General features: G+C 50.8%; 1 protein-coding gene across 1 annotated transcript in view; it reads left to right on the top strand.

The window, feature by feature from the left end:
• Positions 1-14,838: 14,838 nt before the first annotated feature.
• Positions 14,839-27,759, top strand: part of LOC134983973 (gastrula zinc finger protein XlCGF26.1-like) — a 38,282-nt gene continuing 25,361 nt past the window's right edge. Inside the window, exon 1 of the mRNA XM_063949619.1 lies at positions 14,839-14,906. The gene's annotated coding sequence lies outside the window, so the exon portion shown is untranslated. The remainder of the gene's footprint in view (positions 14,907-27,759) is intronic.

Here is a 27,759-nt window from a genome sequence, read left to right as displayed (position 1 = left end):
CCAGGTACAAGAAGGGAAAAAGAGAGGGGGGGGCACATAAATTTAGGCGCAAAAACGTTATAATCAGCAGCTACTGGGTGGACACTAATTACAGTGTAAATCCCTGGGATATATAGCGCTGTGGTGTGTGCTGGCATACTCTCTCTCTGTCTCCCCAAAAGCCTTTGTGGGGCCCTGTCCTCAGTCAGAGCATTCCCTGTTTGTGTGCAGTGTGTCGGTACGTCAGTGTCGACATGTATGATGAGGAGGGTTACGTGGAGGCGGAACAAGTGCAGATAAATGTGGTGTCGCCGCCGTCGGTGCCGACACCTGATTGGATGGATATGTGGAAGGTCTTAAATGATAATGTAAGCTCCTTACATAGAAGGTTTGATAAAGCTGAAGCCTTGGGACAGTCGGGGGCTCAACCCGTGCCTGACCCTGCAACTCAGAGGCCGTCAGGGTCTCATAAGCACCCACTATCTGAGATGGTTGACACAGATGCCGACACGGAGTCTGACTCCAGTGTCGATGATGATGAGGCAAATTTGCAGCCAAAAATTACCAAGGCCATCCGCTACATGATTATTGCAATGAAGGAGGTATTGCACATTTCAGAGGATAACCCTGTCCCTGACAAGAGGGTTTATATTTTTGGGGAGAAAAGACGAGCAGTGACTTTTCCCCCTTCACATGAATTAAATGAATTATGTGAAGAAGCGTGGAGTTCTCCTGATAAGAAAGTGGTGATTTCCAAAAAGCTACTGATGACGTATCTTTTCCCGCCAAAAGGTTACGCTGGGAATCCCCCCCTAGGGTAGACAAGGCGTTGACACGCTTGTCTAAGAAGGTGGCCCTACCGTCTCAGGATACGGCCGCCCTAAAGGATCCTGCGGATAGGAAGCAGGAAGCTATCCTGAAGTCTGTTTATGCACATTCTGGTACTCTACTGAGGCCAGCCATTGCTTCGGCCTGGATGTGTAGCGCTGTAGCAGCATGGACAGATACTCTGTCAGAGGAGATAGATACCCTGGACAGGGACACTGTTTTACTAACCCTGGGACATATCAAAGACGCCGTCTTATATATGCGGGATGCCCAGAGGGACATTTGCCTGCTGGGCTCTAGAATAAATGCAATGTCCATTTCTGCCAGAAGGGTCTTATGGACTTGGCAATGGACGGGGGATGCCGACTCTAAAAAACACATGGAGGTTTTGCCTTACAAGGGTGAGGAATTATTTGGGGACGGTCTTTCGGACCTTGCGTCCACAGCTACAGCTGGGAAGTCAAATTTCTTGCCTTACGTTCCCTCACAGCCAAAGAAAGCACCGTATTACCAAATGCAGTCCTTTCGTTCTCAGAAAAGCAAGAAAGTCAGAGGTGCATCCTTTCTTGCCAGAGGCAAGGGTAGAGGAAAAAAGCTGCACCATGCAGCTAGTTCCCAGGAACAAAAGTCCTCCCCGGCTTCCACTAAATCCACCGCATGACGCTGGGGCTCCACAGGTGGAGCCAGGGGCGGTGGGGGCGCGTCTCAGAAATTTCAGCCACCTGTGGGTTCGCTCACAGGTGGATCCTTGGGCTATAGAAGATTGTGTCTCAGGGATACAAGCTGGAATTCGAAGTGACGCCCCCTCACCGTTTCCTAAAGTCGGCCTTGCCAGCTTCCCCCGCGGAAAGGGAGGTAGTGCTGGCGGCAATTCACAAGCTATGCCCTCAGCAGGTGATAGTAAAGGTTCCCCTCCTTCAACAAGGAAGGGGTTACTATTCCACGATGTTTGTGGTACCGAAACCGGACGGTTCGGTAAGGCCCATTTTGAATTTAAAATCCCTGAACATTTATCTGAAGAAATTCAAGTTCAAAATGGAATCGCTCAGAGCGATCATTGCAAGCCTAGAGGAGGGGTATTTTATGGTATCTCTGGACATCAAGGATGCTTACTTGCATGTCCCCATTTATCCACCTCACCAGGAGTACCTCAGGTTTGTGGTACAGGACTGTCATTACCAATTCCAGACGCTGCCGTATGGCCTGTCCACGGCACCGAGAATATTTACCAAGGTGATGGCGGAAATGATGGTGCTCCTTCGGAAGCAAGGAGTTACAATTATCCCATACTTGGACGATCTCCTTATAAAGGCGAGGTCCAGGGAGCAGTTGCTGATCAGCATAGCACACTCTCAGGAAGTGTTGCAACTGCACGGCTGGATTCTGAATATTCCAAAGTCGCAGCTGATTCCTACGACACGTCTGCCCTTCCTGGGCATGATTCTGGACACAGGCCAGAAGAAGGTGTTTCTCCCGAAGGAGAAGGCTCAGGAGCTCGTGACTCTGGTCAGAGGCCTCCTAAAACCAAAACAGGTATCGGTGCGTCACTGCACGCGAGTCCTAGGAAAGATGGTGGCGTCATACGAAGCCATTCCCTTCGGCAGGTTCCATGCAAGGTTTTTTCAGTGGGATCTGCTGGACAAGTGGTCCGGATCGCATCTTCAGATGCATCGGCTGATCACCCTGTCCCCCAGGGCCAGGGTGTCTCTTCTGTGGTGGCTGCAAAGTGCTCACCTCCTCGAGGGCCGCAGGTTCGGCATACAGGACTGGGTTCTGGTGACCACGGATGCAAGCCTCCGAGGATGGGGAGCAGTCACTCAGGGAAGAAACTTCCAGGGGCTGTGGTCAAGTCAGGAGACTTGTCTGCACATAAATATACTGGAACTAAGGGCAATATACAACGCCCTGAGTCAAGCGAAGCCTCTGCTTCGAGACCAACCAGTGCTGATTCAGTCAGACAACATCACTGCAGTCGCCCATGTAAACAGCCAGGGCGGCACAAGAAGCAGGGTGGCAATGGCAGAAGCCACCAGGATTCTTCGTTGGGCGGAGATTCACGTGCAAGCACTGTCAGCAGCGTTCATTCCAGGAGTGGACAACTGGGAAGCAGACTTCCTCAGCAGACACGACCTCCACCCGGGAGAGTGGGGACTTCATCAAGAAGACTTCGCGCAGATTGCAAATCGATGGGAACTGCCACAGGTGGACATGATGGCGTCCCGCCTAAACAAAAAGCTAAAAAGGTATTGCGCCAGGTCAAGGGACCCTCAGGCGATAGCTGTGGACGCACTGGTAACACCGTGGGTGTTCCAGTCGGTCTATGTGTTTCCTCCTCTTCCTCTCATACCCAAGGTGCTGAGAATCGTAAGAAAAAGAGGAGTGAGAACAATACTCATTGTTCCGGATTGGCCAAGAAGGACTTGGTACCCAGAACTGCAAGAGATGCTCACAGAGGACCCATGGCCTCTGCCTCTCAGACAGGACCTGTTGCAACAGGGGCCCTGTCTGTTCCAAGACTTACCGCGGCTGCGTTTGACGGCATGGCGGTTGAACGCCGGATCCTAGCAGAAAAGGGCATTCCGGATGAAGTTATTCCTACACTGATAAGGGCTAGGAAGGACGTGACAGCAAAGCATTATCACCGTATATGGCGAAAATATGTTGCTTGGTGTGAGGCCAGGAAGGCCCCTACAGAGGAATTCCAGCTGGGTCGATTCCTGCACTTCCTACTGTCAGGGGTGACTATGGGCCTAAAATTAGGGTCCATAAAGGTCCAGATTTCGGCCCTATCCATTTTCTTTCAAAAAGAACTGGCTTCACTGCCTGAGGTTCAGACGTTTGTTAAGGGAGTGCTGTATATTCAGCCCCCTTTTGTGCCACCAGTGGCACCTTGGGATCTTAACGTGGTGTTGGATTTCCTAAAATCCCACTGGTTTGAGCCACTTAAGACCGTAGAGCTAAAGTATCTCACGTGGAAAGTGGTCAGGCTGTTGGCCTTAGCTTCGGCTATGCGTGTGTCAGAATTGGCGGCTCTGTCATGTAAAAGCCCCTATCTGGTTTTCTATATGGACAGGGCAGAATTGCGGACTCGTCCGCAATTTCTGCCAAAGGTGGTGTCATCTTTTCATTTGAACCAACCTATTGTGGTGCCTGCGGCTACTCGTGACTTGGAGGACTCCAAGTTGCTGGACGTAGTCCGGGCTTTGAAGATTTATGTAACCAGAACGGCTGGAGTCAGGAAGACTAGGAAAGTGGGCTCTTCTTGGGCGGCTGCCCGAGGGGTCTCGGCATTACAGCTTTGCCGAGCTGCTATTTGGTCGGGTTCAAACACTTTTGCAAAGTTCTACAGGTTTGATACCCTGGCTGAGGAGGACCTTGTGTTTGCCCAATCGGTGCTGCAGAGTCATCCGCACTCTCCCGCCCGTTTGGGAGCTTTGGTATAATCCCCATGGTCCTTACGCAGTTCCCAGCATCCACTAGGACGTTGGAGAAAATAAGAATTTACTCACCGGTAATTCTGTTTCTCGTAGTCCGTAGTGGATGCTGGGCGCCCGTCCCAAGTGCGGATTTTCTGCAATACGTGTATATAGTTATTGCTTGATAAAGGGTTATTGTTATGAGGCATCCGTTGAGTGATGCTCAGTTGTTGTTCATACTGTTAACTGGGTAAGGTTATCACGAGTTATACGGTGTGATTGGTGTGGCTGGTATGAGTCTTACCCTGGATTCCAAAATCCTTTCCTTGTAATGTCAGCTCTTCCGGGCACAGTTTCCTTAACTGAGGTCTGGAGGAGGGGCATAGAGGGAGGAGCCAGTGCACACCAGATAGTACCTAATCTTTCTTTAGAGTGCCCAGTCTCCTGCGGAGCCCGTCTATTCCCCATGGTCCTTACGGTGTCCCCAGCATCCACTACGGACTACGAGAAATAGAATTACCGGTGAGTAAATTCTTATTTTTTAATGGCTCTTTTATCGTGAGGGGGTTATAGTGGGTTATGTTCTGCAACATTGCATTTCATTGATTGGGGGATACAGTCAGCTGTGTGGTCAGTTTCAGCAATAATACTATAATATAAAAATGGAACAAGGCTTTCTGAAAACAGCCCATTCTGCTATCCATTTGCAACGTGGGGCAGTTACAAAAAAACAATTATATGTGTGTGTGCGTGTGTGTGTGTGTGTGTGTGTGTGTGTATATATATATATATATATATATATATATTTATGATGCATGCAGTACGACGTTTGCTGAGAACCAGTGGCATTTCTAGAGAGGAGGGGACCCATGTGCAGACTCCGTGTGTGGGCCCCCTCCTCTCCCGTAGCCGTCACCGCCGCTGCTAGCGCTCTCAGAGCTGAGACTCTGGCACAGTGCCAGAGTATACAGCGCATGCGCAGGACTCCAAAAAGTGGCCACCGCGCCATTTTTCCGGAGTCCTGCGCATGCGCTGTATACTCTGTCACTGTGCCAGAGTCTCTAGCGCTCAGTGCGCTAGCAGCGGCGGTGACGGCTACGGGAGAGGAGGGGGCCCACAGACAGTCACCGAAGGACGCCGGAAAGGTAAGTATAGAAGAAATGAGTGCAGTGTGTGCAGTGTGTGCGGTGTGGGCCCCCTCTGGAAGTGTGGGAGGCTGAGAGGCTCAGAGTGAAGGGTGGGCAGGCTGAGAGTCTCAGGGGTGAAGGGGGGCAGGCTGAGAGGCCCAGAGTGAAGGGGGACATGCTGAGAGGCACAGAGTGAAGGGTGGGAGGCTGAGAGGCACAGAGTGAAGGGGGACAGGCTGAGAGGAACAGAGTGAAGGGTGGGAGGCTGAGAGCCACAGAGTGTAGGGTGGGCAGGCTGAGAGGCACAGAGTGAAGGGTGGGCAGGCTGAGAGGCACAGAGTGAAGTGTGGGAGGCTGATAGGCACAGTGAAAGGGGGGCAGACTGAGAGGCACAGAGTGAAAGGGGGGCTGGCTGAGAGGCACAGAGTAAAGGGGGGCAGGCTGAAAGACACAGAGGTGGGATGCTGAGAGGTACAGGGTGAAGGGTGGGCAGCTGAGAGGCACAGAGTGAAGGGTGAGAGGCTGAAAGACACAGAGTGAAGGGTGGGAGGCTGAGAGGCACAGAGTGAAGTGTGGGAGGCTGAGAGGCACAGGGTGAAAGGGGGACAGGCTGAGAGGCACAGAGTGAAAGGGGGGCAGGCTTAGAGGCACAGAGTGAAGGGGGGCAGGCTGAGAGGTACAGAGTGATGGGTGGGAGGCTGAGAGAGACAGAGTGAAGGGGGGAAGGCTGAGAGGCTCAGAGTGAAGGGTGGGAGGCTGAGAGGCACAGAGTGAAGGGTGGGAGGCTGAAAGACACAGAGTGAAGGGTGGGAGGTTGAGAGGCACAGAGTGAAGGGTGGGCAGGCTGAAAGGCACAGAGTGAAGGGGGAGAGGCACAGAGTGAAGGGTGGGAGGCTGAGAGCCACAGAGTGAAGGTGGACAGGCTGAGAGGCACAGAGTGAAGGGTGGGAGGCTGAGAGGCACAGTGTGAAGGGTGGGAGGCTGTGAAGCACAAAGTGAAGTGTGTGAGGCTGAGAGGCACAGAGTGAAAGGGGGACAGGCTGAGAGGCACAGAGTGAAAGGGGGGCAGGCTGAGAGGAACAGAGTGAAGGGGGCAGGCTGAGAGGTACAGAGTGAAGGGTTGGAGGCTGAGAGGCACAGAGTGAAGGGTGGGCAGGCTGAGAGGCACAGAGTGAAGGGTGGGCAGGCTGAGAGGCACAGAGTGAAGGGTGGGAGGCTGAAAGGCACAGAGTGAAGAGGGAAAGGCTGAGAGGCACAGAGTGAAGGGTTGGAAGCTGACAGCCACAGAGTGAAGGGTGGGAGGTGTTAGGGTAATAGGCTTACACCTTAACTTCAACGCCTTAGTAGCCCTTCTGTCTTGGAGATTCATGGTTCTGGATACAGCCGGCCGGAGGGCAAGAAGTCACACTAGACACAATGCAAGTATAACACTGCTCTGTCCTATGACAGAGAGAGCTTTTATTTATACCAAAAGAGAAGTGGGCTTTTACATGCCCTCCAATCACAGTGAAGTATAAAGTTAGCTAATCATATATATATTACAAGTTTCAGTGACATAGAAGGTAATATTCAGAAGACACAGTTCCAAAGTATTCCTGGAGTCTGTCTTGTCAAAGAATGAGCGATTGCTGAAGATCTCTATTTCTGTTATTCTCTGTCTCCTGGCTTCGCATTCTTATCTTGTAAAGTATTTTAAGGAAACCACCTGTTGTCTCACACATACAATACAAGCAACAATGACCTGTATATATGTAAAGGGACATATATACAGTCTTTAGAATATAGTGAAACAATAATACAGCAAAAGCATTTTAATCAATATTACTCTCACAGAGGCTGAGAGGCACAGTGTGAAGGGTGGGAGGATCTGAGGCACAGTGTGAAGGGCGGGAGGCTGTAAGGCACAGAGTGAAGGGTGGGAAGCTGAAAGGCACAGAGTTAAGGGTGGGAGGCTGAGAGGCACAGAGTAAAGGGTGGAAGGCTGAGAGGCACAGAGTGAAGGGTGGGAGGCTGAGAGGCACAGAGCGAAGGGTGGGAGGCTGGGAGGCACAGAGTGAAGGGGGCAGGCTGAAAAACACAGGTGGGATGCTGAGAGGTACAGAGTCAAGAGGGTCAAGCTGAGAGACACAGAGTGATAGGTGGGAGGGTGAGAGGCACATATTGAAGGGAATCTGTGAGGCACAGAGAAAATGGGGGCAGGCTAAAAGACACATAGGTGGGATACTGACAGCCACAGAGTGAAGGGGGAAGGCTGAGAGGCTCAGAGTGAAGGGTGGGAGGCTGAGAGGCACAGAGTAAAAGGGGGGCAGGCTGAGAGGCACAGAGTGAAAGGGGCAGGCTGAGAGGCACAGAGTTAAGGGGGCAGGCTGGGAGGTACAGAGTGAAGGGCGGGAGGCTGAGAGAGACAAAGTGAAGGGGGGAAGGCTGAGAGGCTCAGAGTGAAGGGTGGGAGGCTGAGAGGCACAGAGTGAAGGGTGGGAGGCTGAAAGACACAGAGTGAAGGGTGGGAGGCTGAGAGGCACAGAGTGAAGCGTGGGCCGGCTGAGAGGCACAGAATGAAGGGTGGGCAGGCTGAGAGGCACAGAGTCAAGGGGGGCAGGCTGAGAGTCACAAAGTGAAGGGCGGGAGGCTGAAAGGCACAGAGTGAAGGGGGAGAGGCTGAGAGGCACAGAGTGAAGGGTGGGAGGCTGAGAGCCACAGAGTGAAGGTGGACAGGCTATGAGGCACAGAGTGAAGGGTGGGAGGCTGAGAGGCACAGTGTGAAGGGTGGGAGGCTGAGAGGCACAGAGTGAAGGGTGGGAGGCTGAAAGGAACAGAGTGAAGGGTGGGGGCTGAGAGGCACAGAGTAAAGGGTGGAAGGCTGAGAGGCACAGAGTGAAGGGTGGGAGGCTGAGAGGCACAGAGTGAAGGGTGGGTGGCTGAGAGGCACAGACTGAAGGGGGCAGGCTGAGAGGCTCAGAGTGAAGGGGGGCAGGCTGAGAGGCACAGAGTGAAGGGTGGGCAGGCTGAGAGGCTCAGAGTGAAGGGGAGCAGGCTGAAAGGCACAAAGTGAAGGGTGGGCGGTTAAGAGGCACAGAGTGAACGGTGGGCAGGTTGAGAGGTACAGAGTGAAGGGGGGCAGGCTGAGAGGCACGGAGTGAAGGGGGACAGGCTGAGAGGCACAGAGTGAAGGGGGACAGGCTGAGAGACGCAGGATGGGAGGCTGAGAAGCAGAGAGTGAAGGGGGACAGACAGAGGCACAGAGTGAAGGGGGTCAGGCTGAGAGACACAGTGAAGGATGGGAGGCTGAGAGACGCATATTGAAGGGGAGAGTCTGTGAGGCACAGAGTAAAGGCGAGGCAGGCTGAAAGACACAGGTGGGATGCTGAGAGGTACAGAGTCAAGGGGGTCAGGCTGAGAGACACATAGTGAAGGATGGGAGGGTGAGAGGCACATATTGAAGGGGTGAGTCTGTGAGGCACAGAGTAAAGGGGGGCAGGCTGAAAGACACAGAGGTGGGTTGCTGAGAGGCAGAGAGAAGAGGGGAGGATGGCTTGGTTCAATGTATTTTATGTAAATCTGGATTTTTTTCAGTGTTTTTCGCCCCCCAGTATAACTAAAAATGGAGGTGTGACACATGGTCATGCTGCTATGATCGTCATACTGAAGGCGGGCGCACAAAAATGGGGCGTGGCCTTGTGCCATTTAGGCCACGCCGCGTTTTTGCGCGCGCCAGCTCTTTGACTTGCCTATAGATATTTTGGGGCTCTCTGCCTGGTTCGCCACCTCTGGTGTAGGGGATGCAGCTGCTATAAAGCCTGGGCTGCCTCCAGGGCCCGCCACTCCCCTGCACCCAGTTACGCTGCACTACAAAAACATAGCCAGCAACTGCAGTGCCCACGGGCAGGAGACTGGGACGTCCAGTGCATGGTAGGCACTAGGCAACACTGCAGCAGACGGGGACGGCGTGGTTACAGGAGAAGAGAGAGAATGGCGATAAATACATAGCTAACACCTTACGTGCCTATTGATTCAGGATGGTGCTGGCCTGCCCTGGCATGACAAGGAATAATCACAGGGGCCTTTCCCGGTATATATTACATTACCAACAGCACAGGGGGCTAATATACAGGCGGACTAGCCCACCTAAGCAGCACTAGGTGTGACCACTTTGGCAGCGCACTGCAGAGGGAGGTGTCTCTCTAGAAGTTGGGGGGGGGGGGGGGTGGCTTTAAAAAATTTCTGTTGGGCCCCACAAGTTATTAGCTATGCCCCGGCTCCCGTGTCGGGTCCCTCCCTCCCGGCTGCACCTGTCATGCTGTATAACAGACAGGCAGCGGTACCAGACTGAGGCAGCGTCACTGAAGGCTTTTTGGTGCCGACACACCTCTCTGCCCTCCCCTCCCCTCCCTCATGTGATTGTGCTACTGTGTGGCATCAGGCTGGCAGCATGGTGGGTGAGAGGAGTAACAGTGCTTGGACCATCAGGGTGTTGGAGAAAACAATGCCAAAAAATGTTGGTGGTGTCTGTGCCATGGCCGGTGCTGGGAGTGTGTTTGAGGAAGGCTTCATGATGGAAGTCTGGGGGGAAATAATACGGGTGTGGTATGGAAGGTAGATAGTAACTAGGTTGACAGTGTCTATGTCGACCACTATTGGTCGACAGTAACTAGGTAGACAGGGTCTCTAGGTCGACGGGTCAAAAGGTCGACATGAGTTTTTAATGGGGGGTTTGTGTCGTTTTCTTCGTAGAGTGACCGGGAACCCCAATTAGTGCACCGTGTTCCCTTCGGGCAAGGTTACAGTTCCTGATTGTAGTCCACGTGGATCGTTAAGTATGAAAAGGTTGAAAAAAGGAAAAAAATGTGAAAAACTCATGTCGACCTTTTGACCTGGAACATGTCGACATAGAAACCCTGTCGACCTAGTTACTGTCGACCAATAGTGGTCGACCTAGATAGTGTTGACCTAGTTACTGTCGACCTAAAGACTGGATCCCAAATAATACAGCCTGCATGCTACTTATATGGATCTGGCTTTTTCTGAGCATTTAATGTGGATCTGGATATATATATTCGATGTTGCTTTCCCTGTGTGTTTAGCATAGATTTGGGTTTTCTGTGTGTGAATTTATAGCAGTTGTCTTTCCTAATGTATATTTCTGTATTTGTATAGTTTCATATATTTTGATACATAGGGGTCAATTCAATTTGCCGACAATTGAATACCACCGGGAATTAGTTCCCGGCGCTATTCAATACAGCGCCATGTGACACTTAATTGTCCGGAATTCTTCTCTCACCCCCGAGGGGTGCGAGCAGAAATCTGACAAAAGTGCTGGTGCGCGGCTGGCGTGAGGCTGATTCTGTCGGGAATCAGCATTGCGCCGGGCAGTTACGTCGGAGAATGGCTGTTCTCCCGACAAATCAACCTGTTAAGTCCGGGAGAACGGGCGTTCGCCGACTTAACATGAGCAGAATTGAATAGCGACGGGAGCTAATTCCCAACGCTATTCAACTGTCGGCAAATTGAATTGACCCCATTGACATGATATAATAACACCCACCCCTCACAGCCCAAACTTTTTTTTTCAACAGGTTTATGCACCAATTTATGCCCCACCCACGTTGAATCTCCACCCACAATGGGGGTGATTCCGAGTTGATCGTAGCCCTGCTACGATCATGATCATAGACATGCGGGGGGACGCCCAGCACAGGGCTATCCCGCCCCGCATGTCAGTGCAAGCCCCCCCCCCCCTTCCCCTGCAGAAGTGCAAAAGCATTGCACAGCGCGATGCTTTTGCACTTTAGGAGTACCTACCCTCCAGCACAGCTTTAGCGTGCTGGCCGGGAGTTACTCGTCGCTCCCCGGCTCGCAGCAGCTGCATGTGACGTCACACAGCCGCTGCGGCCCGCAGGGTCCAACCACGCCTGCGTTGGCTGGACCGCGTTCACGAAACGGCGGCCAAATGCCGCCATTCTGCCCCCCTGCCCAGCGACCTCCTCTGCCTGTAAATCAGGCAGAGGCGATCGTAGCGCAGCGATGGCCTTCAGGCGTCTGGCATGTACCGGCGCCAGCGCATGCTCAGTTCTGACCCGATCGCACCACTGTGATAAACTGCAGCGTGCGATCGGGTCAGAATGACCCCCAATATCCACAGTGAGGGGCACCAAAATCGGTATTGGATGAATGGCCTTTTGCTGCTCCTCCTTCCGCTGAACCATATAAAGGGTAGAATTCCACCTAGTTACTACCTCTTGCTTCAGCTGATGGCAGGGCAAAACAGTACTTGCAGGTGCTGCAATCTTTGACATGCACTTACTGAATGTCGAAAATGCCCCAAAATGTTTCGGGCCACAGAAAGCATCTCCTGCACGCCACTGTCATTCAAAAAGAAAAAAAAATTGCACCACCAAATTAATTGTGTGAACAAAACAGGGGATGTGTTGGATTTCACCCAGCCGTAATGCTCTAACAATATTGGTGGCATTGTCTGAAATCACAAATCCTGAGGAGAGTCCAAGTGGGGCAAGCTACTTTGCAATAATTCCCCTGACTTTGTCAGCGGTATGCCTCTGAGTGAAACCGGTGATACACAGAGTAGCCTGCCTCTGAGCTGCCATTTGTTAGATGCTGCTGTTATGGCGGCAGTAATCCACTCTGCAACTGGGTGACTGCTGTCATACTGCTCCCCCTTGTAAAGGTTTGTTTAACAGTCAATTGTTTTTGTTAAACTACTACAAGTAGTCTTTCTGGTCCCCTTCTGGGCTGAAGATCCACTCACGGCAGCAACAGGCGTGTAGCACTCAAGGATCCTCCTGTCACGGTCCTGACTAAATCACTCATGTTCTGTGACTTACCTCAATATTTCCTGCAAGCCTGCATCTGCTCTGAAGTTCAGTATATTTTGCAAACCTGCACCTGCTTCACAGTTCAAGTACACAAGCTGCAGTGTAAACTCCTAATCAAGTCACCTGTGTGAGAATTCCTCTGTTCAGCATATGATTCTCCATAGTGCTCTGCTTACTGGTGTTTAGGCTTCAGTTTTTCCTGGCCTGCTGGGCCTCAGTCCACATCAGAGCCTAACCTGGATTACTGCTGTGACAGGTTCTGATCACCTGACCATGATTCATCCACTCCTGAGCCAGACAGAGACGCCCTTGAATCACCTGACTCTATCCACCAATCATCAAGCACCAATGGGTATAAGTAAGGAGACCTGAGTTTCAGAATCTGCCAGTTCCATGAGCAACACAACTCAGTGTGTGATCCTAGTAGCTGAGCTCCCCAGAGTTACAGATATTACCTTAATACCTACAATCCATTGTACAGTTGCATTCTAATCCGGATTGTCCTGTTCCAGTCCGGTTGCACTCCAGTCTGGTTGTACTCAAGTCCGGTTCCAGTACAGTTGCATTCCAATCTGGTTTGTCCTGTTCCAGTCCGGTTGCATTACAATCTAGTTCCAGTCCAGTTCTCCCAGTTCCAGCCGGTCAGCCCTCCAGTTTTGTTCTTATCCAGAAGTATCATCATTGGTTCCAGCCGAACCTTGCTTAACATTGGTCCTGTTAACCCTTGCTCATCACCCTGCCGTGTTTCTTACCAAGTAAAGAGAGTGTTATATTATTACCCACAGTATCCATCCAGTACTCAGCCGGTTAGTCCACTACTACACTCCTCCCTATTACATTCACCATCCTCTCATCAACACCAAAGTCCCTGGTGTTCCAGTGGTCAGGATATGGCTCTTTCTGCCGAGACCCGGGTTCGATTCCTGGTCAGGGATTGCTCTTTATCTCTCCATCGCACGGTTCCCTTCAAACCAGCCAACTCCACACATAGTCCTCCAGTGACCCACACAGACTTCGGGTTCACAAAACAAACAGTAATGACAGCTTCTGAGGAAGCCTGTAAAGGAAAGTAGTCAGTCATGCTTGTGAAACTGGGGTCAGGACTACTTCCAATCATGATTGAGGATATTGACGATGAAAGTGTTGATGGTGGAGATTGCAGGCGCTTGGATCTAAGAGAGAGAAGGGAGTTAGGTGGACTGGTTGCTGTTACGTTTTTAGCCAAAGTTTCTGATTTTGTCAAAAACTTTTGATGAATGTGCTGCAAGTGGTTCCTAGATGGTTAAGGTCCCTACCTCTACTTGCTATGGCTTTACACAGGGTACAGATAGCTTGACAGTTGTCCAGTTTTGGTTAGAAATAATTCTACACATAAGAGGTGGATTTTTTGGTCTTTTGCCCAGGCATGACAATGGGCTTTTTCATACCATGGATAACAACTGGTTTCACTGGTACCTGATTTACACAAAACACATCCTCATCAACAACATCCTGGTGCACTTCCACAGAAGCATCCTCAATATCTATGTCAGCATGTTGACGTGTGCTGCTCATCCCCACATTTGCAGAAGGTACACAAATTGTGGAAGGAGGCTCCTCTTTGAATACAGTATTGGAAAGGTAAGGCTCACACATGGCACCTATGGACAAACTTAGACTCTCCTCAGAGATTTGTGACATTTCTGAGCACACAGTTGGTTCCTGTGCCTTAACGAGTTTCATTTTTTTTGACAGTACTATGGGGGCATATCTGGCACTGTGGGTTCATATGTGGCACTGTGGGGAATATCTAGTACTGTGGGCACATAGCACTGTGGGGTCATATTTGTATCTGGCACTGTGGGGGCATATCTGGCACTGTGGGGTCATATGTGGCACTGTGGGGGCATATCTGGCACTGTGGGGGCATATCTGTATCTGGCACTGTGCGGGCATATCTGGCACTGTGGTCACATGGCACTGTGGGGACTTATCTGTATCTGGCACTGTGGGGGCATATCTAGCACTATGGGCACATGGCACTGTGGGGGCATATCTGTATCTGGCACTGTGGGGTCATATGTGGCACTGTGGGGGCATATCTGGCACTGTGGGCACATGGCACTGTGGGGGCATATCTGTATCTGGCACTGTGGGGTCATACGTGGCACTGTGGGGGCATATCTAGCACTGTGGGCACATGGCACTGTGGGGGCATATGTGTATCTGGCACTGTGGGGGCATAACTGGCACTGTGGGGCATATGTGTATCTGGTACTGTGGGGGCATATGTGTTTGAGGTTTTTACCTGTGTGTGCCAATGTGTTATTTTGTGCGAGACAGTTATTACACTCTGTACAGCAAGGCTACATCCCTTTTTTTTGTTATACCATGCCCACTTTTTGTTATGCCACGCCCCTTTTTTTTTGGGGGGGGGGGGGGCGTGCTATTAACCCACCTAGGTAGATCACAAAAGCTTTTCAGCTTTCAAAGTAGATCACCGACTCCAAAAGTCTGGCCACCCCTGATGTACGCTCTGTACAGTCACTGCTATTATCCTGAGCACAGAGCTCACAGCTGTATATGATGAGGGTGGCAATATCCTAGCATAGGAAGGAGACAGGGGTGTAGCACTGACCAATCAGCATGAGGGGAGGAGGTGTGGCCACCCCCTGACTATCGGGGCAGCTGCATCTCTCTTCCTCCCGGTCACTGTACAGAGACGCCTGAGAACAGAGCGTACAGTAAGTAATAACTATTCTCTGTCACTGTAGCAGGAATGTGGTGCATACAGCTGAGCGCAGCCCATGTCACACTGTGTGCCTCATAGTCATCCTTCCTGTATAGCCGTGTGTGTGTGTGTGTGTGTGTGTATATATATATATATATATATATATATACAGCATATCAGTGCAGCCTTCCTGTATAGCTGTGTATATATATTTCCTCAATGTCAGCAGCTCTGCTATTCCCTCTAGGGGGGGAGGGGACGTCACGGCAGTGCGGGGAGGAACAGGGTAATTTTTATCTTTTAATGAGTATATTGTAGGCATGGTGCGCCACATGACATAGCAGAGCATGTCTCAGACCTGTATGTGTGGTAATTATACAATTGCTTATACATAATGAGTGTAAATGTACATACGTGTAATCTGCGTGCTCTGACACCAGGATGTACTCTTAGGCGTCTCAGCAGAACTAGTTACTGAGCATGAGTAACTGGTCACGTGACCCGCCGCGTATCGCTGAGCTTGAACTCCGCCAATTGCGTTGGGCATCTCAGCAATACAGGCAGCTAGTGCCCACCTAATCCTCTGCCCAAATCAGTGAGGAACGCAGGAGGGATGGCAGCACACGGCACGGAGGGAGGACGGGGGAGCTGAGAGGAAGTCTGTGGTACAACTGTTACTTCCTTAAAGTCAGATAGAAAGTTTTTGTTATGTCAGGAATGAGGTTCCCAAACTCTGGGGGTTATTCAGAGATATACGCAGCCTGATCTGCGTTCATTTCTGCACATGCTGAGGGTCACCCAGCACAAGGCAAGGCCCCCTAGCATGTCCGGGGCCGCCTCCCGATGCGTCCGCAATCTAATTGCGAACGCATAGGATCTAGGGTTGACCCCTGGCTGTGCTGTCAGGCGGTCAGCTGCAAAAAAAATTCAGAGCGACTGTGTGCAACATCACGCAGCCGCCCCGAAAACGGTCCCAACACGCCCCCGTTTCGGTATGTCCCGCCCCCCCAATGCTGCCCCTCCAACGGCCACCGCTGTCAATCACACCTTACTGGATGCGGCCGCAATGTGTAAGGTCATGCACACACCGCGGTCAGTGTGCATGTGCTGACCAGATGAACGTGCCCGCTGTGTCCATCTCTGAATAACCCCCTCTGTCTTCAAGGAACCCTAACAGGCCAGGTTTTAAGGCTATCCATGGGTGAGCACGGATGGTTAAATCTGATTGATGTACTAATTAAGTCACCTGTATCCAAGTTTGGGAGCCTCTGTGTCAGAAGGAATGTGCGCTCTTTATAACAGCGCTCAATATCAGAAGTCTCCTTAGGGCGGTTCTAAAATGAAACTCCATTTTCTTCATCAGGGTCCATAGTCTCCACAGGGGTAACCTCAGAGTATGCTTGGTGGAGACCAGAATTCAGGCACCGAACGGCAATGCTTTTGAGCCTCCCAGGATGCAGTGGGTCCCCCTCGCCTCATATCCCACCCACAACTTAGGCTCTTCAGTTTTGGTTTGGTGCCAGCAGGAGCTGGTCACCGTTTAACAGTGGGGCTGCATGCTGCAGCCCAAGTTTAAATTTTTTCTCTTACGTCCTAGAGCAGGGGTGGGGAACCTCCGGCCCGCGGGCCATATACGGCCCGCGAAGCCGTTTGGTCCGGCCCACCAGCTTGTGTCAGTGAGACACGCTGCCGCTCAGTCCGGCGGCAGCGTGCCTCAGCTGCCAGAACAGGAGGAGAGCGCGGCTGTCGGGTGGGAGCGGCGGCGTGTAGTATTTCAAACCAGCCGCCGATCCGTGAGCCAATCAGAGCTCGCAGACCGGCAGCCAATCAGGAGCCACAGCTGCCGATCCGCGAGCTCTGATTGGCTCTCGAACCGGCGGCTGGTTTGAAGTACTACACGCCGCCGCAGCCTGACATAGCCGCGCTCTCCTCGCCCTGACCCGACAGCCACGCTCTCCTCCGTGTCCCACGGTAAGCAGCACGGAGGGGAGAGGGGAGGGCAACTGTATACCTGGCACTGTGGGGGCATTTGTATACCTGGCATTGTGGGGGCATTTGTATACCTGGCACTGTCGGGGCATCTGTATAACTGGCACTGTGGGGGCATCTGTATACCTGGCATTGTGAGGGGCATTTGTATACCTGGCACTGTGGGGGCATCTGTATACCTGGCACTGTGGGGGCATCTGTATACCTGGCACTGTGGGGACATCTGTATACCTGGCATTGTGGGGGCATTTGTATAACTGGCACTGTGGGGGCATTTGTATACCTGGCATTGTGGGGGCATCTGTATAACTGGCATTGTGAGGGGCATTTGTATACCTGGCACTATGGGGGCATCTGTATAACTGGCACTGTGAGGGGCATTTGTATACCTGGCACTGTGGGGGCATCTATATATCTGGCACTGTGGGGACATCTGTATACCTGGCACTGTGGGGGCATCTGTATAACTGGCATTGTGAGGGGCATTTGTATACCTGGCACTGTGAGGGGCATCTGTATACCTGGCACTGTGGGGGCATCTGTATACCTGGCACTGTGGGGACATCTATATACCTGGCATTGTGGGGAAATCTGTATACCTGGCACTGTGGGGACATCTGTATACCTGTCACTGTGGGGGCATCTGTATAACTGGCACTGTGAGGGGCATCTGTATACCTATCACTGTGGGGGCATCTGTATACCTGGCACTGTGGGGGGCATTTGTATACCTGGCACTGTGGGGGGCATTTGTATACCTGGCACTGTGGAGGCATCTGTATACCTGGCACTGTGGGGACATCTGTATACCTGGCACTGTGAGGGGCATTTGTATACCTGTCACTGTGGGGGCATCTGTATACCTGGCACTGTGGGGGGCATTTGTATACCTGGCACTGTGGGGAGCATTTGTATACCTGGCATTGTGGGGGGCATTTGTATACCTGGCACTTTGGGTGCATCTGTATAACTGTCACTGTGAGGGGCATTTGTATACCTGGCACTGTGAGGGGCATTTGTATACCTGTCACTGTGAGGGGCATTTGTATACCTGTCACTGTGAGGGGCATTTGTATACCTGGCACTGTGGGGGCATTTGTATACCTGGCACTGTGGGGGCATTTGTATACTTGGCACTGTGGGGGCAATTGTGGATCTGGCACCGCACTATTGGGGGCATATGTGTATCACGTCCCATTTTAACTGGCCACACCCATTTTTTTTGGCGCGTGCGCACCTACGGCGCGCACACACAGTACCTCAAGGGGCAGACCTACTGGGGGGCAGGGTAATTTTTTAAGTTGAGAATTTTTGTATGGCCCCCGAAGGATTTTATAAATATCCAAATGGCCCTCGGTAGAAAAAGGTTCCCCACCCCTGTCCTAGAGGATGCTGGGGACTCCGTAAGGACCATGGGGATAGACGGGCTCCGCAGGAGACATGGGCACTATAAAGAACTTTTAGAATGGGTGTGCACTGGATCCTCCCTCTATGCCCCTCCTCCAGACCTCAGTTAGATTCTGTGCCCAGAGGAGACTGGGTGCATTACATGGAGCTCTCCTGAGTTTTCCTGAAAAGAAAGTATTTTGTTAGGTTTTAAATTTTCAGGGACCCTGCTGGCAACAGGCTCCCTGCATCGTGGGACTGAGGGGAGAGAAGCAGACCTACTTAAATGATAGGCTCTGCTTCTTAGGCTACTGGACACCATTAGCTCCAGAGGGAGTCGGAACGCAGGTCTCACCCTCGCCGTTTGTCCCGGAGCCGCGCCGCCGTCCTCCTCACAGAGTCGGAAGATAGAAGCCGGGTGAGTATAAGAAGAAAAGAAGACTTCAAGGCGGCGGAAGACTTCAGATCTTCCCTGAGGTAAGCGCGCCATTGCTCCCACACACTACACACACTAGCAGGCACTGATGGGTGCAGTGCGCAGGGGGGGTGCCCTGGGCAGCAATATAAACCTCTAATCTGGCATTGATGAGTATATGGGCTGCGGAGGCAGTAATTATAAAAATCCCCCGCCAGTTTAAACAATTGAGCGGGACCGAAGCCAGCCGCTGGAGGGGTGGAGCTTGGTCTCTCAGCACTAACCAGCGCCATTTTCTCCACAGAGCACTGCAGAGAAAGCTGGCTCCCCGGACTCTCCCCTGCTGAACACGGTGACAGAGGGCTGAAAAGAGGGGGGGGGGGGGGCACTTGTAAGGCGCAGTGAGTGTATTACACTGTAATTATATATGTAAAAGCGCTATATTATCTGGGAATTTATTTCCAGTGTCAGTTGGCGCTGGGTGTGTGCTGGCATACTCTCTCTCTGTCTCTCCAAAGGGCCTTGTTGGGGAACTGTCTCCTTATAGATATATCCCTGTGTGTGTGGGGGTGTCGGTACGAGTGTGTTGGCATGTCTGTAGTGGAAGGCTCATCTAAGGAGGAGGTGGAGCAGATGATTGTGGTGTCTCCGTCGGCAACGCCGACTCATGATTGATTGGACAGGTGGAATGTTTTAAATGCAAATGTGACCTTATTACATAAGAGAATGGACAAAGCAAAGTCCGGGGAAAACGCAGGGAGTCAATCCATGGCTTTGACTGTGTCACAGGGCCCTTCAGGGTCTCAAAAATGTCCCCTATCCCAAACAGCAGACACTGATACCGACACGTAGAAAGCAGATCCACATATTTCTATCCATCTTATCTATTCATCCCTAAACCTGTACTTGAAAAAGTTCAAATTCAAGATGGAATCGCTTCGGGCTGTGATATCCAGTCTGGAAGGGGGGGATGCATACCTTCATGTCCCCATATATCCCCCTCATCAGGAGTACCTGAGATTCGCTGTACAGGACTGTCATTACCAGTTTCAGACGTTGCCGTTTGGGCTTTCCACGGCACCGAGGATTTTCACCAAGGTGATGGCGGAGATGATGGTGCTCCTGCGCAGGCAGGGAGTCACAATTATCCCATACTTGGACGATCTCCTGATAAAGGCGAGATCGAGAGATCAATTGCTGAAGTGCGTGTCGCTCTCCCTGAGAGTGCTACAACAGCATGGTTGGATTCTCAATCTGCCAAAGTCACAATTGGTTCCAACGACTCGACTATCATTCGTAGCCATGATTCTGGACACAGAATAGAAGAGGGTTTTTCTCCCAATGGAAAAAGCCCAGGACCTCCAGAACATGGTCAGAGACCTGCTAAAACCAAAAAGAGTGTCTGTTCATCAATGCACTCGAGTTCTGGGGAAAATGGTGGCAGCCTACGAGGCCATCCCCTTCGGCAGGTTCCATGCTAGGACATTTCAGTGGTACCTTCTGGACAAGTGGTCCGGGTCCCATCTACAAATACATCAGAAGATAAACCTGTCCCCCAGGGCCAGGGTGTCTCTCCTTTGGTGGCTGCAGAGTGCTCACCTTCTAGAGGGTCGCAGGTTCGGCATTCAGGACTGGGTTCTGTTAACCACGGACGCGAGCCTCCGAGGATGGGGAGCAATCACACAAGGAAGAAATTTTCAGAGACTATGGTCAAGCCGCTAGGCTTGTCTACACATCAACGTGCTGGAATTGAGGGCCATATACAACGGCCTATGACAAGCGGAGAATCTTCTTCGCGACCTACCGGTGCTGATTCAATCAGACAACGTCACAGCCGTGGCTCATGTAAACCGCTAAGGCGGGACAAGGAGCAGAGTGGCAATGGCGGAAGCGACCAGGATTCTTCGCTGTGCGGAAAATCACGTAAGCGTTCTATCAGCGGTCTTTATTCCGGGAGTGGACAACTGGGAAGCAGACTTCCTCAGCAGACACGATTTCCATCCAGGAGAGTGGGGACTTCATCAAGAAGTCTTTGCAGAGATAACAAGTCATTGGGGACTTCCTCAAATAGACATGATGGCGTCACGCCTCAACAAGAAGCTTCAGAGGTATTGTGCCAGGTCAAGGGACCCTCAGGCAGTAGCGGTAGACGCTAAGGTATTCCGGAGGAAGTCATCCCTACTCTGATAAAAGCTAGGAAGGAGGTGACGGCGAAACATTATCACCGTCTCTGGAGGAAGTATGTATCTTGGTGTGAAGCCAAGAATGCTCCTACGGAAGATTTCCATCTGGGCCGTTTTCTCCACTTTCTACAGACAGGAGTGGATATGGGTCTGAAGTTAGGCTTCATTAAGGTACAGATTTCATCCCTATATATATTCTTTCAGAAGGAATTGGCTTCTCTCCCAGAAATCCAGACTTTTGTGAAGGGAGTGCTGCACATCCAGCCTCCTTTTGTGCCCCCAGTGGCACCATGGGACCTTAACATGGTGTTAAGGTTCCTAAAATCCCACTGGTTTGAACCTCTTCAAACTGTTGAATAAAAATGTCTCACTTGGAAGGTGGTCATGTTATTGGCCTTGGCATCTGCAAGGCGGGTGTCCGAATTGGTGACCTTGTCTCACAAGAGACCCTATTTGATTTTTCATGTGGATAGAGCAGAGTTGAGGACTCGTCCTCAATTTTTGCCTAAGGTGGTTTCTTCATTTCATATGAACCACCCTATTGTGGTGCCTGTGGCTACGGCTAACTTGGAGGACTCCAAGTCCCTGGATGTAGTCAGGACCTTAAAAATGTATGTAGCCAGGACGGCTAGGGTTAGGAAAACAGAGGCTCTGTTTGTCCTGTATGCAGACAACAAGGTTGGCGCTCATGCTTCTAAGCAGACTATTGCTCGCTGGATCTGTACCACGATTCAGCAGGCTCATTCTATGGCTGGATTGCTGTTACCAAATTCGGTAAAGGCCCATTCCACTAGGAAGGTGGACTCTTCTTGGGCGGCTGCCCGAGGCGTCTCGGCATTACAGCTTTGCCGAGCAGCTACTTGGTCGGGTTCAAACCCTTTTGCAAAATTCTACAAGTTTGATACCCTGGCTGATGAGGACCTCGCGTTTGCTCAATCGATGCTGCAGAGTCATCCGCACTCTCCCGCCCGGTTTGGAGCTGTGGTATAAACCCCATGGTCCTTACGGAGTCCCCAGCATCTTCTAGGACGTAAGAGAAAATAAGATTTTAAACCTACCGGTAAATCTTTTTCTCCTAGCCGTAGAGGATGCTGGGCGCCCGTCTCAGTGCGGACTAAATCTGCAAGACTTGTATATAGTTGTTGCTTACATAAGGGTTATGTTACAGTTGAGATCGGTCTTTGACTGATACTGTTTTTGTTCATACTGTTAACTGGCTGCGTATATTCCAGGTTATACGGTGTGGTTGGTGTGGGCTGGTATGAATCTTGCCCTTAGATTAACAAAATCCTTTCCTCATATTGTCCATCTCCTCGGGGCACAGTTTCTCTAACTGAGGTCTGGAGGAGGGGCATAGAGGGAGGAGCCAGTGCACACCCATACTAAAAGTTCTTTATAGTGCCCATGTCCAGAGGCGTAACTAGGGTTTTTGGAGCCCAGGGCAAGATCAATAATGGCGCCCCCCCCCCCCCCCAAAAAAAAAAAAAAAAAATTTTAATAAAAAGAATAAATTAATAAAATGATAATAAAAAAAAAAAAATACAAAAGGAAAGTATGTGCAGACGCCATCGGTGTCACTGCATATAAAGATGTCAGGGTGTGTATGTATGTGTATGTAGGTGCAGTGGTCGAAGTAGAATTTTGAAGGTGGAATGAAAGAGTTTAGATAGAAATTATGCGCGCGCTCCGGAAAAGGGTCGCGGTCACTCAAAAGGGGCGTGTCCTTCAGTGTATTAGGACCCCTTATACTATCTAGTACTGGTGCCCCTTTCACATTATAGCACACGGTATGAGCCGAAATTCACATTATAGCACACAGTATGAGCCGAAATTCACATTGCCCCACACGACATGAGCTGAAATTCACATTATGGCACACAGTATGAGCCGAAATTCACATTACCCCACATGGTATGAGCCAAAATTCACATTACTCCACATGGTATGAGCCAAAATTCACATTACCCCACATGGTATGAGCCGAAATTCACATTACAGCACACGGTATGAGCCGTAATTCACATTACAGCACACGGAATGAGCCAAAATTCACATTACCCCACATAGTATGAGCCGAAATTCACATTATAGCACACGGTATGAGCCAAAATTCACGTTACAGCACATGATATGAGCCAAAATTCCCATTATAGAGTTAGGGGATCCTACCCCCAGAATTAACATGGCCTGTGGGGCACTATGATGAGGGAGCCCACCCCCTTAATAGACTAATTGCAGAGTTTAGCAGCGGAAGGGCTGCAGCGGTTTCTCACCCCAAGCTGCGGCGCTTCTGCCACCTCCGACACTCCACATCTTCGGCACCACCCGGGATGCAGAGCACCGCACCGGGTATGCACCCTTTTCAGTGTGGTCTGCTGCGCTCTGAAGGGGTTCTTGTTTCATGCTGCAGGATTCCGATGTGCACCTTCCTCCCCGCTGTTACTGTCACGGTAAGCATTAGTATCGTTTACCGCAGAGGCCATTTTCTGAGGCATATGTGTTAAACCTCAGGAACTGAGATGCCCTTCTCACCATACAGCTGTGTGGCCGAGCCGGGCGGGGGGACAGCCAGCAGCAGCATGCCGGATATCAGCAGCAGAGGGTGCGGGCTGTACATACTTGAGGCAGCTGGATATTCAACAGTGCTGAAAGCCTCCGGAGCCCGCACCCCCGGAGCTGCAGTACACCGGCAGAGGACACCCATCCTCCGAACCCTGCGTAGCCCAAAGCCGGACATCAGCAGCATGTTGAACGCGGAAGCAGAAGCTGCTTATTGCCGGTCAACGTGCTGCTGATCTCCGGCTTTGGGCTCCGCACGTGCATTACAGCCCCCACCCTCGGCTGCTGATATCCGGCATACTGCCCCTGCTGCTGGCTTTCCACCCGCCCGGCTCGCCCACCCAGCTGGATGGTGAGTGAGAAGGGCATCTCAGTGCCCGTGGTTTAATACATATCTCTCTTCGGTAAATGGCCATTAGTACATCCCACACACACTGATTACACACACACAGACTGGCCACCCCCAAATCCTACACACACCCACTCAGACTACACACACACACATTCTCATACTTTCCTCTCCCCCACACACACACACTGGACTGCAAAAATTTACACACACTGACACTGTTCCACACACACACAATTAACACACACTCACACTGTCCCACACACACAATTAACACACACGCACACTGTCCCACACACACAATTAACACACACGCACACTGTCCCACACACCAGTGGCGTGCGGTGAGGCACTACAGCATAATGTCTGCCGAATCCTGCCAATGAGCCCTACCGCCACCGAGCCAATGCCCGCCACTGCCTCTGAGCCGATGCCCACTGCCACCACCAATGGCTTACAAACTGGCCCACCATCAACTGACCCAGCCCTCCGCCACTAATTTGCAACTCAGTCCAAAGCCGCCAATGCCCGCTGCATGCTTGCTCATCATACTTGTGATATATTGTACAATTATATAGAAAAAAATAATAATTAGTGTTTGGGACTGGGAAGGGAGTGGGAGGAGGACATGAATGCAATTTTGTTGTCCAGGGCTTCCATTAACTTAATGGAGAAGGGTCTGAATGGGTTAAAAATGTCCAAAAAAAACTGCGTGAGGTCCCCCCTCCTAAGTATAACCAGCCTCAGGCTCTTTGAGCCGGTCCTGGTTGTTTAAATACTGGGAAAAAATTGGACAGGGGTTCCCCGTATTTAGACAACCAGCATCGGGCTCTTAGTCCGGTCCTGGTCCCAAAAATACGGGGGACAAAAGATGTAGGGGTCCCCCATATTTTTAAAACCAGCACCGGGCTCCACTAGCCAGGGACATAATGCCACAGCCGGGGGACACATTTATGTAGGTCCCTGCGGCCGTGGCATTACCCCCCCAACTAGTCACCACTGGCCGGGGTTCCCTGGAGGAGTGGGGACCCCTTAAATCAAGGGGTCACCCCCCCTCCAGGCACCCAAGGGCCAGGGGTGAAGCCCGAGGCTGTCCCCCCCATCCGTGGGCTGTGGATGGGAGGCTGATAGCCATGTAAGTAAAAAAGAATATTGTTTTTTGTTGTGGAACTACAAGGCCCAGAAAGCCTCCCCTGCTTGCTGGTACTTGGAGAACCTCAAGTACCAACATGCAGGGAAATAACGGGCCCGCCGGTACCTGTAGTTCTACAACAGAAAAAATACCCAAATAAAAACACAACTCACACTCCGTGACAGTAAAAATTTCTTAAAACACACTGACACACTCACACATACTTACCTATATCCCACGCCGGTCACGTCCACTTGTCCAGTAGAATCCAATAGGGGTACCTGTAAAAATGAGAGACAGATTACTTACCTACATCCCACGCCAGTCACGTCCACTTGTCAGTAGAATCCAATAGGGGTACCTGTAAAAATGAGAGAGAGATTACTTACCTACATCCCACGCCGGTCACGTCCACTTGTCAGTAGAATCCAATAGGGGTACCTGTAAAAATGAGAGACAGATTACTTACCTACATCCCACGCCGGTCACGTCCACTTGTCCAGTAGAATCCAATAGGGGTACCTGTTAAAATGAGAGACAGATTACTTACCTACATCCCACGCCGGTCACGTCCACTTGTCCAGTAGAATCCAATAGGGGTACCTATAAAAATGAGAGACACATTACTTACCTACATCCCACGCCGGTCACGTCCACTTGTCCAGTAGAATCCAATAGGGGCACCTGTAAAAATGAGAGACAGATTACTTACCTACATCCCACGCCAGTCACGTCCACTTGTCCAGTAGAATCCAATAGGGGAATCTGTAAAAATGAGAGACAGATTACTTACCTACATCCCACGCCGGTCACGTCCACTTGTCCAGTAGAATCCAATAGGGGCACCTGTAAAAATGAGAGACAGTAGGCTTCCGGTTCCGGCGCCCATGTGAGGAGAAGCTGATTGCTGCAGCTCTCCTGCACCCTCGGCAACCGGAGCACACAGCGCCTCCAATTCGCGGCTTTTCTCCGCGCCGGTCGCACAATACCAGTGGGAAGGTGTAGAGACGTGGATGGAGAAGTTTCTGTCCTCCCCTATGCCCCCTAAAATGCAAAGATCAAGGTCAGAAAAACGGGCTGGAGAATCCAAGATGGCCGCCGCATCTGACACACAAACGTGTCTGCAAGCTGCTGGCAGCACCAAACAGGCTTCTGCAAAACACACTTCTCCCTCAGGTGAGCCTGACTGTACCCCTGTCTCTCCAGTGACTTATGCTGATGTAGTAAGGGCTGTTAGGGATGCCATGGAGCCTATCATGGATGCACATGCTGTTAAAATGCAGCAGGCAGTAAAAGATCTAAAATCCCAAATGAAGCAACTCACCAAAACTGTTCTAACAAATGAACAAAGGCTGGGGGAGACTTTTCAGGATGTTGGGGATCTTAAGCACAGATATGATGAGCTCCAGAAATCTCACTTTCAACTGCTGAATAAGGTTGATGATCTTGAAAACAGATCGAGGAGATCGAATCTTCGGGTACTGGGGCTCCCTGAGTCACTGAAAGGTCCTGATTTGACTCTGTTTTTGCAAACGTCCCTCCTTGATTTACTGCATATCCAAGATGAATGCACCGGCTTGGTTGTTGAGAGAGCCCACAGACTGGGTCCCCCGCGCTCTGCACCTAATAGCAGACCACGTGTGGTCATATTTAAATGTCTGAACTTTCTCCATAAGGAAGCAATATGGTCGGCATCCAGAAAGCATAGAAATTTACAATGGGAGGGAGCTCGTTTGGCCATTTTCCAGGACTACTCCGCGGAGGTTTCCCGGGCCCGTCGAGAATTTACCCCCCTTTGTTCTCGTTTGGTAAAGGCGAATAAGAAATTTGCTCTGCTCTTCCCTGCAAGACTGCGTCTGTTCGATGGAAATTATTTTAGAGACTTTACAAATCTTGCAGATGCAGAGGCTTATATTTCCGAGGCCTCCCAGGCAGATGACTACTCCTCTCAGGCGGACGACACCCGGGAGAGGAATGACTGAGTATTGTTTCTGGACTTTTCTGTGTCTGGCGATGCCCGTCAATCTAATATAATTTAATTACTGCGGTAGAAGCTGCAGCAGGTGTTTTTTTTCCCATAAAAGAGCAATTGGTCATATACAAAGGACCGAACCACTTTACTTTGCTTTATGTTTTAGATTTTTCTTATACATCTGCTGTTTTCACCTGGAAATGGAATCCTTCTGGAATGTTCACATATGTTTAGAAGAGATATTTCCATCCTATTATTTATGTGACAGGCTGCATTTGTCTTCTTCTGTAACATGCTCTGTGTGCTCTGATATTTTCTGGTTAATTTTCTCATATATATTTTTATATAATATGTTGCCGAGGGTGGGTGGGGGCGCCCCCTCCCTCATTTTTTCTTTTTCTCTCAGGTTATCAAATTCTGGCTGGCTCAGTGGTGGTCTTTGACGGCCTCTGTGCTTGCTCGAACCGGTTGTTCTTGTTTTCTGAAGTTATGATCGTCCTTAGCAGGACTTTCTTTCACAATTTTAATATTATATTCTGTGTGTTTTCTTTGATGTTGTTCTTCTTATCTTCTCCCCCTCCCCTTCTTTTCCTTTTGTGTCCACCCAGGTATGTTTGGTGTTTATTTTTCGACGGCTGTAGATATTATGGTTACTATGCATGTTTTCAGGTTCTCCCAAGTCATTTGATGCATGGCTAGTCTGAAGATAGGCACGTGGAATGTGGGAGGGATCAACTCCCCAGCTAAACGCAGAAAGATTTTACTCTATCTTCGGAAGGTGGAGATGGATGTAGTTTTCATCCAGGAATCTCACCTTATGCCAAATGAGGTGGTGAAACTGAACACTCTGGGTTGGTCTGTGGTAGCCTCTTCCTCCTTCT

This window comes from Pseudophryne corroboree, assembly GCF_028390025.1.
Source record: "Pseudophryne corroboree isolate aPseCor3 chromosome 3 unlocalized genomic scaffold, aPseCor3.hap2 SUPER_3_unloc_3, whole genome shotgun sequence".
In the NCBI taxonomy this organism is placed as follows: Eukaryota; Metazoa; Chordata; class Amphibia; order Anura; family Myobatrachidae; genus Pseudophryne; species Pseudophryne corroboree.
Note: the sequence above shows the minus strand (reverse complement) of the source record. Positions and strands in the feature narration are given on the sequence as shown.